Source organism: Gossypium raimondii, chromosome 11 (assembly GCF_025698545.1).
Source record: "Gossypium raimondii isolate GPD5lz chromosome 11, ASM2569854v1, whole genome shotgun sequence".
Lineage (NCBI taxonomy): Eukaryota > Viridiplantae > Streptophyta > Magnoliopsida > Malvales > Malvaceae > Gossypium > Gossypium raimondii.
In genome coordinates this window covers 6,474,480-6,486,548 of record NC_068575.1, presented here as the reverse complement: position 1 = coordinate 6,486,548, position 12,069 = coordinate 6,474,480, and the positions used below count along the sequence as shown (strand labels likewise).

General features: G+C 32.6%; 2 long non-coding RNA genes across 2 annotated transcripts; one reads left to right on the top strand and one right to left on the bottom strand.

Moving 5' to 3' along the window:
- Positions 1–7,543: 7,543 nt before the first annotated feature.
- On the bottom strand, positions 7,544–8,082 carry LOC128034589 (uncharacterized). Its single transcript, XR_008190667.1, has 2 exons — positions 7,938–8,082; positions 7,544–7,799 (listed from the first exon to the last, which is right to left on the bottom strand). It is a non-coding gene; the product is annotated as an uncharacterized LOC128034589 (long non-coding RNA).
- Positions 8,083–8,187: 105 nt separating this feature from the next.
- LOC128034590 (uncharacterized) lies at positions 8,188–11,510 on the top strand. Its single transcript, XR_008190668.1, has 2 exons — positions 8,188–8,661; positions 11,164–11,510. It is a non-coding gene; the product is annotated as an uncharacterized LOC128034590 (long non-coding RNA).
- The last annotated feature ends 559 nt before the right edge of the window (positions 11,511–12,069 follow it).

The following is a 12,069-nucleotide window of genomic DNA, read 5'->3' as shown; positions in this document are numbered from 1 at the left end:
ATGGGATAACAATTGTTTTATCTTTATAAATATCATAAATTAATAATAAATTTAGGAAAGATGATTATAGTATATGATGTTTGGTGTAATTACCATACATTATGTTGAGTTCATAGTATGCATTTTGTTTTATAATGTTCTTGTATGCATCAGGTCAATATGCTTTGATTTTGTTAAAAGCATTTAACAAAACACAAGAAAATTAGGTTAGCTTTTCAAGTCAAATTAACCCGCCTATTAGGATCTACCATTGCATTCCACTTTTAAATTGTGTTAATAAGCAGCAATACACCTTTTGCTACTTTTCTGATCTCTTCTTTAGTGGATCTTCCACTCTTCCTTTTCATGGCACAGAGTTTAGACCCTCCTGAATAAATAACTCCTTTTAAACACTAATAAGTGTTGTTATTTTATGATTTTGATTCTTTTTAATAGTTGGTATTTATTGTATTTGATTCATTTCTGATTGCAATTTAGTATCAGGATAAAACCTGTCCTCTTTTCATTGTACTTTACTATTTTAAAGACAAATTTAAAAGAAAAATAAGTAATCTGACAGTGAAATTTAATTTTTTTCTCTATTTTCTAGGTTAAATAAAATAATTAATCTGCGACTGTGATAAATTATTATCATTATTAGTTGGTAATTTTCTATGTCGATTCTTTCTATCGTAATTAAAGACACATCCGTTACATTCGTAATATTGTGGCTGCATTTTATAAAGAGCTTGCAAAAACCCTTCATTAAACCCTTTTCTTTTTAGGTATAGATACTAGCACATAACATTCAAAGGAAAATGATGATGATGGGAGGGAACAACCAGTTTACTGCACACAAGGAGGGTGGTGTGTCTTTAGGTAAGCACTGGGATGAACAACGGTGATGTTGGCATCGAAAGAGAATGTGAGATAGTATTGAAAAAGTGGTCGTCAACCGTGCGGAGGATGCGATGTTGTCGGAGCACGTGAGGAGTCATTGTGAAGGGAATTGGAATGTTGTGCAAAAGAAGAAAGGGTTGACACGTTGCGGGAATAGTTGTAGGCTTAGAGGGGCTAACCATTGAAGACCAAATTTGAAGAAGGGGTCTTTTTCTCTTGAGTTGCACGCTAAGATGGGGAATAAATGGGGTTTTATGGCTATTCAGGTAGTCATTACTACTTTTCTAAAAAAGGGTTAGATTTTTTACATTTCACGTGCAATACTTGATCTTGTTTCTACTATTCTTGCCTCTTTTTATTTTCTTTGTTGGTGATATAGAGAGATCTTGTATTAAGTTGGTGATTTTGTTAATAATCAGGGCAAGGTGAAATGTAATGGTGGACAAGGGGGCTTTGCCCCAAAATTTTTAAGAAATTTCATTATTCTTTTGAAATTTTTTGAAAATTTTAATTAGCCTCTAAATTGTGTTAATAAGTAGTACAACTTTTTCTATTAAGTAAAATTAACTTATCTTTTCAAGTTAAATTAACTCGAGTAATACAACTTTTGGTACTTTGTTGATCTCTTCTTTAGTGGGTCTTAAACACTTCATTTTATTATTTCATATTTGGTAACTTTCTGTTTCAATTCTTTCTGTCATAATTAAAGATGCATTCGTTATATTCACAATATCACGCCGACTATTTTCAAAGAGCTTGCAAAAACCCTTTTCTTTTTACTTATAGATATTAGCACATAACATTTAAAGGAAAATGATAATGATGGGAGGGAACAACCAATTTACTGCACAAAAGGAGGGTGGTGTGTCCTTAGGTAGCAATGAGATGAATAATGACACTGTCGACGGCAGAAGAGAAGGCAAGATACCGTTGAAAAATGAGTCTAAAATTTGAGTGTTAGAACTTTTAGTGTTCTAATTTTTTTGGAAAGTCTCATTAATCTTACCAAAATTAACTTATCTTTTCAACTTAAATTAACTCGCCTCTAAATTGTGTTAATAAGTAATACAACTTTTGCTACTTTGCTTATATCTTCTTTAGTGGGTCTTAAACTCTTCCTTTTATTATTTCATATTTGGTAACTTTCTGTTTTGATTATGTCTGTCATAATTAAAGGCACATTCGTTACATTCACAATATCGAGACGGCCATTTACAAAGATCTTGCAAAAACCCTTCTTTAGCCCTTTTCTTTTTAGGTATAGATATTAGCACATAACATCCAAAGGAAAATGATGATGATAATGATGGTGGTAGGGAACAACTAATTTATTGCACAAAATGAGGGTAATGGGTTCTTAGGTAGCAATGGGATGAACAACGACGGTATTGGCATCGGAAGAGAAGGCGAGATAGTGTTGAAAAAGGGGTCGTGAACCGCGCAGAGGATGCAGTGTTGGCGGAGTATATGAGGAGTCATGGTGAAGGGAATTGGCATGTTGTGCAAAAGAACAAAGGGTTGGCACGTTGCCGGAGTAGTTGTAGGCTTAGTTGGACTAACCATTGAAGACCAAACTTGAAGAAGATAAGGCTATTATTGAGTTGCATGCTAAGATGGGGAACAAATGGGCTCATATGGCTACCTAGGTAGTCATTACTACTTTTCTAAAAAAAGGGTTAGCATTTTTTTACATTTCACATTTAATATTTGATCTTGTTTCTACTATTCTTTGCCTCTTTTTATTTTCTTTGTTGGTGAGGAATAGAGAGATCTTGTATTAAGTTGGTGATTTTGTTAATAATCAGGGCAAGGCGGAACGTAATGGTGGAAAGGGGGCTTTGCCCCCAAAATTTTAATTGAACTATCTAAATTATTGAAAATTTTAACTAAAGGCTCTAATTTTTTTGGAAATTCACATTAATCTTACATAATTTTTAAAAATTTTAATTAAACGCTCCAAATTTTTTTTATTCTCTTTGAACTCCTAAATTTTTTTTTGGAAGTTTTAGTTAGGCTTCCAAACCAGAATCCCAAGATCTGCTATTGAATTTGAGAATCTTTTTTAGTATTTTATGTCACACCCCAAAATTGGGTATAGTAGTTTCGAGGGTAATTTAGGGATTTTAGGTCAAAATGTGTTCTAAAATTTCAAAGCATGGTAAATAAAAAAATTTCTTCTTCTATGGCTTTTAGAAAATTACATCAATTTTTGTAAACAAGGTAGAAAAGATGTTCAATTTTGAAAAGAGGACTGTTTTGTAAAAGAGGTTAACTTAATAGTAGTTTTAAAGCAAATGTACCAATTTTTAAATCAACCCAATCCTTCCTCCCTTTTCACCCTATTTTGACGATTAAAGAAAAAAAAAAGAGAGCATTCTCACCTATTTGTGCCTTGAAACCCCAAACCTCATCCATCTATTTTGATTTTCCAAACTTTAATATTTTGTTTCCATCAAATTACAAACACCAAATCCCTCCCAAATTAAAAGAGAAATACTAAAAACACTCTCTCAAACTTGTAGGTTTTTCGGAGTTTCAAGTCAAACCTTTTTTTTCTCTCATCCAAGGTAATAATTTGTTTTCCTATTACTTTTTGATGATATCTAGCCTTTTAAATTGAGTTTTTTCTTAATTGAATCAAAAGTTTTGAACAAATGCAAAAAATTGGGTCATTAATGGTGAAATTCAGGATTTTGATTGAAGACTATGTGTCAAAGTGTTTTTCAACTTGTTTTGATGTGATTAGAAGTTTCGTTGAAGAATTCTAAGGTTTTATTGAGTTTTTGTGAAAATTGTCATTGTACGTCGAACTTTCGGAACCATGAATTTATGTAGTTTTGAGTAGCTTGAAGGTTGGGAATTGGTCTTAGATGTATAATTAGGTGATTGAAATCAGTTTTATGCAAAGGGAATGAGTAGATGTTGAGATTTTTGCTTTTCAGGTAAGTTAGTCGAAATTTCAGTTTCATGAGAATCTAATTTAGACTTGTGTTTTTGGTTGATTTAGGTGAGTCTATGGCTGAATTTTAATTGTGTTTATTGTGTTATTTACTTAATTTGGTTAAGCTTCAGAGTCGTTAGGACCTTCTTCGAGTAAAGCGAAAAGCAAGAAATTAACTAGTTGATGCTTCCGATGACAGGGAGAAAGCGCGAAAGGTGAGTGTTTTGAATCGCTGCTTGTAAACACGATTCATAGTGTTATTTGGGATCTTAAGAGTAGCCTAAACCCCTAGTCTAGCTTCTAAGTGTAAGCTTTCTTATACCCCTTGTCTAATTTGCAAAAAATTGACTATGTGTTGTGGATTGAAAATTAAGATGTGATAATGGGACATGTGAAATATGCTTGTAATGGCAATTGTGAATGTGTTAATTGTGGCTATGTTATACATGCTGAATGACAGTGACGATGTTGTGCTTATAATGTGAATATGTAGTGAAAGTGTGCAGAAAAAGATACTTAAAAATGTGTGTTTAATTGCAAATATTTTAACCTTGTAATCTTTGAGACCGTTGGATATGGTCGGCATGCCATAGGATTTGTGAGTACTCACCCTTGTGTTGTGTTTCTAGGGCATTAAGGCCCGAAACAATTTTGGAGAGATAAGGAAATGTGAGCTCAGCTCCATTCACCGGGATATGTGTGTGTGTGTTAGAAAGTGTTAACTACATGCTACGCTTTTGGGATATGTTCGACTTATCGAGTCAATGGTGTGTTGGTGGTCCTAGTACCCAATGTGTGATGGTAGAGCCCACCTTTATGTTTCATAGCCTTAAGTACCAAATTATCGCTAAATGTAATGTATGCTTAATTATGTGATTCTAAAGCCAAATGAATTGGTAGTTATTAAATGAGTATTTTAGTAGGTCATTATAACAAATTATGAAAGTAAATGTGCTTCGATCGTTTTCATTTAACACATGATATCATGTTTATTTGGTGGTTATTTCGATCATTCACTAAGCTTGTTTAAGCTCAGCCACTCTTTTTTAAACCTTTGTAGACAATTAGTGTTGCGGTGTTAGCGGTGCAAAAATACCAGTAGAGTGATCCAAGTAGACTTAGTGATTAAGTAGATGATTTTATAACTATTGTTTTGAACTGGGGGAATAAGGCAATGTGGTAGATTTGTTGGTTGATTATTGTCATGATGTTTAGATGATTGTTGGTTTTTATTACTCATAGAGTTTATGGACGTTTGACATTAGTTTATTGGTTTGCTTAGCTTAAACTATTAACGATTCTTTAGGTTGTAATTTTAGATATTTTTTATGTTGAATTTTGAAGTTATAGATGCTTGTTGAATTTGTTTATGTATGGTTGTGATAAATGTCTTATTTTGCTGTGAATTTTGGTCTTTTATTCAGAGGTATCGATAATTAGGTATTTAGTATCGATACCTTCATGATATTTTGAATGTGGAGGAAGTCAGTAGATCACTTTGGTATCTATACCATTTCTCGAGTATCAATAGTCAGGGTAAAAATATAGATACTTATTGAATTTATTGATAATTTGCTGGGTTTTAATTTTTGTAGAGAAACGGAATACTGAAAAGGTAACGATTTTCTAAATGGTATCGGTACCAATATGAGAAACATCGATACCTACGGGTGTGTATCAATACCTACGTGATTTGTTTGGCAACTTTTGTTAAATGGTCTTTGAACATGCTTTTAACTTGTTATAAGGTCGATTAATGTATGTTTGGTAAATTTTAAACTCGTCTAAGGTAAACTACGCTTAAACCTCATGTTCTTATTTGGTTTTGATCATGATAGTCGCATGACAATGAGATATTTTATACTTTGTTGATGATGAGACGGTGATGTAGTGTCCTGTTACTCGGGCTCGACGATTGGGCCAAGTATAAGGTGTGATATTTTATGATTTTCTATGCTAGTTATCAATTTATTTTTTTAAATTTGTTCATTTACTTTTTAAGAACTTCGATAGCAAAAAAAATTCTATATTTTTCTAATCTTTTCTGTTTGGTTGTTGGAATGTAAGTCGTATGTCTAACTATAGAAAACTTACAATTCTAATACAATAATTTTGACACATACGAAAAAAAAGGTTGTATAGACATAATATAACACTTAATTTAATCAAGAATGTTTAGTATTTGTCAAAATATTAATATGTATAATAATATATGTTGTGAATAGCTTTGCTAAGGTGTTAGAACTTGAGTGTTCTAATTTTTTTTTGCAAATTCTCATTAATCTTACAAAAATTAACTTATCTTTTCAAGTCAAATTAACTCGCCCATTATGGCCTACCATTGAATTTCACCTCTAAATTTTTTAATAAGTAATATACCTTTCTCTACTTTGTTGATCTCTTTTTTAGTGGGTCTTAAACTCTTCCTTTCATGGCACAGAGTTTAGGCCCTCCAAAATCAAAAACCCCTTTTAAACACTAATAAGTATTGTAAAAAAAAAGTATTGTTATTTTATGATTTTGATTCTTTTTAAAAGTTCGTACTTATTGTATTTGATTCTTTTTTATCCCAATTCAATATTAGGGTAGAACCTGTCCTCTTTTCATTGTCAAGTTGTACTTTACTATTTTAAAGACAAATTCAAAAGAAAAATAAGTAATCTGACATCGAATGAGAAGTCGACATAGTGTTAAAAAAGAGGCTGTGAACCGCACGGAGGATGCGGTGTTGGTAGAGTATGTGAGGAGTCATGGTGAAGGGAATTGAAATGTTGTGCAAAAGAACAAAGGATTGGCACATTGCGAGAATAGTTGTAGGCTTAGAGGGGTTAACCATTGAAGACCAAACATGAAGAAGGGATCCTCTTCTCCTGAAGAAGACCAGGCTATTATTGAGTTTCATGCTAAGATGGGGAAAAAATGGGCTCATATGGTTACTTTTCTAAAAAAGGGTTAGCATTTTTAGCATTTCACATTTAATATTCGATCTTGTTTCTACTATTCTTTGTCTTTATTTATTTTCTTTGTTGATGATGAATAAAGAGATCTTGTATTAAGCAGGTGATTTTATTAATAATTTGGGCCAGGCAAGCCGTAATGGTGTGGAATCCACCAAAATTTTGATTTATTTTTTAGATTTTTTTGAAAATTTTAATTAGACTTTAAATTTTGAAAATTTCTAATATGTTTTTCAATTTTTCTTTTGAAAATTTTAACTAAAAGGTTCTATTTTTTTTGGAAATTCTCGTTAATCTTACAAAATTTTGAGAAATTTTAATTCGACTCTCCATTTAAAAAAATATAATTGAACTCTTAAAATTTTGAAAATTTTAATTAGGCTTCAAAATTTAATCCCAAGAACAACCATTGAATTTTGAAAAAATTTAGTTTTGTATGATTTTCTAAGCTAGTTATCTTTTTTTTTTCATATTTGTTCATTTACTTTTTAAAACTTTGAGGACAAAATTCTAGCTATATTTATCTAGTTTTTTCTGTTTAGCTTTTGAAATGTATGTTGCTTGTTGTAGAAAACTTAATATAGAATTATAACAAAATAATTTTGATATATACAAAAAAGTTGTCATAAACATGATTTTGATATGTATAATAATTTATGTTGCGAATAGTTTTGTTAAGGTTTTAGGATTTTGAGTGTTCAAGTTCATTTTCACCAAAAGTTGTAATCACTGAATTTTGTCCGGAAATAATTTTGTGTTAAAAAAATTAAAAAAAATAAAAAAATTGCATTTTGACCCCTGTACTTTCTTGAAATTACATTTCAACCCCTAAACTTTTCTAAATTACATTTTGACCCCTAAACTTTCTCAAAATTACATTTCAACCCCTAAACTTTCTCTAAATTACGTTTTGGCCCCAAAAATTTTGCTGTATTTACATTTTGGTCCCTCTGACAGCAATCAGCCCAACTTGCGCCTGCAACGGCGGCGGCCGACCTACCTCTCCCTAGCCCACTTGCTACCTGCAAAAAGAAAGAGAAATCAGCTATAAAAAGGGGTTTAAACCCCAAAATCAAGGGGGGGTTCTCAACACAAAAAAAAAAGGAAGAAAAAACAGCAAAAAAACCAAAAAAATCAAAATAGCAGCAAGCAAAAGTCACCGCCGTCGCACCAACGCCACCGTGCCCACCGTCGTTCAACACCTACAACTCAAACAAGCAAAGCAACAAGCAAAAAAGGAGAAAATAAAAACAGCAACTGAAAACAAAAAAAAAGAGAAAAGAAGAGAAGAAGAAAGAAGAAGAGAAGAGGAGACGCCGGAGACCGTCGCATCGGGCGGAGGAAGCGGCGACGGCGAGGAAGAGCAAGGTCGAAGGGAAGAAGGAAGAAGAAGGAAAGGAAAAAGAGAGGAAAAAAGGAAAGAAGAAAGAAGAAAGAAAGAAGAAAGGGAAAGAAAATAAAAATAAAAATTACAACAGCTGGGTCAACCCGACCCGACGACCCGGGTCCGACCCGAATAGTAGACCCGACCCGTGCTGCCAGCAGGCCACAACACCAGCAACAGCAGGCCTGCTCCAAGAAAAAAACCAAAAAAGAAACAGCAAAAAAAACAATAGGCCAACAACAAAGCAGGCCCAAACCAAGCCCAGTGCAGCCCAATCCAGCAGCAGATTCAACCCAACAAGAAGCAGGCCACCCCAAGCCAGCACCAGCAGCCCAGGCCCGCGCGCCAGCCCAGCAGAGAGGAAAAAAGAAAAAAGAAAGAAAGAAGAAAAAAAAAAAGAAAAAGAGAGAAAAAGAAAAAAAGAAAAAAGAAAAAACAAGAAAAAAGGGGTTAAATTTTGTGTTACCCGTTCGGCGAAGCTCGTGTCTCGAGATTTTTCGGTAATTTCGTTTTTTAATTTTAATTTAATGCTCGTATTTTTTTCCGTTTTAATATTATTAATATTTTATGCATTTTTATATTTTGGCATTTATATCTTTAATTTCATTTAATTTAATTCAATTTTTATTTAATTTTATTTTATTTTAAATACTTTTAATAAATAAGGCAACGAATCGATTTAACATGAACTCGTTGATTTCATCGCTATGTTGGGTGAATATCACGGTTCGCGTTAAAATCGATCGCCTTTTAAAAATCGAAAATATTCAAAAATTAGTATTTAAAAAATCCTCGCGTTTGAAATTTTCGTGTCTTCAAAAAAATTTCGTGTTTTCAAAATAAGGTAACGAATCGATTTGACACTAATTCGTTGATTTCATTGCTATATTGAGTGAATATCACCGATTAGTGTTAAATGCGATCGTGCTTAATGAAAAATCGAAAATTTTTCGTGTTTTCAAAAATTCTCATGTTTTCAAAAATCCATTTTTCAAAATTTTTTGTGTTTTCTAAAAATTTCCATATTTCTAAAATTTTCGTGTTTAAAAAAATTTCGTATTTTCAATATTTTTATTTTTAATTTTTTTCAACAATTCTCGAGTTTCACAAATTCTCGTGTTTTAAAATTTTTATGTTTTAAAAATAAATTTCTCGTGTTTCAAAAATTGTCGTGTTTTAAAAATTTTCATGTTTCTAAAATGTTCAGATTTCAAAAATCCTCGTGTTTTCAAAATTCTCATGTTTCAAAAATCTTCGTGTTTTCAAAATTCTAGTGTTTCAAAAATTTTCATGTTTTCAAAAATTTCCCCTGTTTTCAAAAATTCTCGTATTTTGAAAATTTTCTTGTTTTCAAAAAAAAAACTTTCGTGTTTTATAAATCTCCGTGTTTTCAAAAATTCTCGTCTTTCAAAAATTTTCGTGTTTTCAAAAAATTGACCTTGTTTCATAAATTTCCATGTTTCAAAAAAAATCCTCGTGTTTCATAATTTATCAAAATTTGTGTTTTCAAAATAAAATTTTGTGTTTTAAAAATTCTCATGTTTCAAAAGTCATCGTGTTTTCAAAAATTCCGTGTTAAAAAATTTTGTGTTTTCGTGTTTTCAAAAATTTTCGTGTTTCAAAAATCTTCGTGTTTTCAAAAATTATTATTTTGTTTCAAAGTTCTCGTGTTTAAAAACAAAAAAAAAAGGTTTTCTCAAGTTTCAATCGGATCACAATTAAATATTAAATTGAACTTGTATTTTGAAAATTAAGACAACGCCTGCTTTCTGAGATACCAATTTTGGGCGTCGCGAGGTGCTAATACCTTCCTCGCGAGTAACCGACTCCCGGACCCTAATTTTCTCTGGATTTTTACGTGGACCTAAAGTTGCCTCTTTTTTAGAAAAGTTTAAAAATAAATTTTTCTTTTGAAAAGAGAATTTTGTAGGTGTCCGATCACACCTGAAAAAAAGATCGGTGGCGACTCCTTTTCAAATAAAGTCGAGATTCAATTTTTAAATTTTCAATAATCACTTCAATTAGCGCCCGTACTCAAAATTTTTAGGTCGCTACATTTTGGCGACTCACTGGGGAAAAAATGTTTTTGAGAGTCGAGTCTGATGTTAAACGCGTGTTGTCAAATTTTTAAAATCCTTTGTTCAAATTAATTTTTAATCGTGATCCTTGAATTTTTTTTTGAAAAGTCATGCATTTGCATTCGGTTTTTTTTAATTAATATTTTTCTAACTTGTTTTTTCTTCTTTTTTTTTCAGCTTTAAGTTTTACGTTTTTTTAGTTGTTTTAGTAAAAATAAAATTTAAAAGGTTTGTGAGTTTCTCTCCACACACCGTGCACTTGCATTTTTTGCATAACATGAGCTCTCTACCCGGGCTCCGTCCGTTTAAGTGGAAGTAAACGCTACGCTTCGTGAGTTAACTCGTCCCTCCGCACAGGCTAATGAAATACTTCCGGGTTACATATGACTTATGCTTTCGTGAGTTAACTCGTCCCTCCGCATAGGCATAAGTAAATGTAATCCTCGAATTGAGCTCGTGAGCTGTGATGGGTGATGACCGAGGCTCGTACTAACCTTAGTAGGTGACAGATGGACAATTCGAGTACCTTTCTAGAACCAAAACCACATATAGTGAACCGCACTGAGCCACCCAATTAGAGTCATGCCGAACCTCCGTCTCATCGAATAGTCACCAAAATAAGTACACGGAGAAACGCCTATTACCTTTTATTTCTTTTGCATTTACACTTATTTAATGAATTGAGTCTGTTTAATAAATTGGGCGGATAGATTGTCGATGGTATGTGGGTAGGTTTCTTGTAAAGCATATTGGGGCAAGAAAAAGAAAAATGTGGGTCTTTTCCACCAAATTGCATGATTGAATAGCTTAATTTGTTAAATTTTCCATAGTCTTTATTTTTCTTTTTTTCCTCTGTTTATTTCTATTGTGATCTCTAACCAAGATTATTTGTTCTTCATTTTATTTTTTTATCATGCATCATAGACATCTCATTATGAAGGTATTGGTTAAAGATTGGTTGCCAAAAACGGGTTTCTGATGGAGAAGTCAATTACACAAGTAACTGAGAAAAATGCCGTAGTCCGAGACTGGTCTTTGAGGACCCAAAAAGCAAAAGGGGATAGTTTAAAAGAAAGATATATCTCCGATCTTCCTGAGCATATGACTTCGAACGCTTTACAGAATAACTTCGAAGACTTGACTAGGATCTGGAAACAATGAGACTCAAACACTATGAGCATCTTCATCGACAAAATATTTTGTAATCGACTCTTTTGATAATTGAAACGCCAAAATATGGGGCTATCTTGAAATCAACACCATTTTTTGCATATTTACGCATGACTAGCATCCATTGGTCATTCATTCATTCATTCATTGCATATACATATCACCCTAATCATTCACTGAGACTAAAACAATATAATCCACAGTTGCGACACTCCAAGTCTGGAATCACGTCATTCTTATAGAACGCGTTTAAGGGCTAGGGCTATGGATGTTGAATTCAATGAGAGTGATACAATTGAGGATCTTTCAACGATACGCCTTGTCCTCCGTGATATGTTTTGAACAATCGGACTGCCGAGGACCTCATTGTAGTTTTAAGTCCCTTCAGAGTAATGCTCAATGTTAACCCTTCATTTTGTGTGTCCTTGAACAGTAGGGTTCCTTTTGTAAGAGCTTATGTTTGCTCTTTATCATTTCAATGAACATTAATAAAGATGCATTTTGTTTTATATTGTCATATTCTTTTCATTAACTTTGCGACTACTCCTTCTGTTCATATCCTTTTCTGGCATATATCTCATATCATCTCATATCATTGTGTGTTGATTACAATACCTCAATACTCTGCTATAGCCTTTTTCCATTCACCTTTCAGGTGCT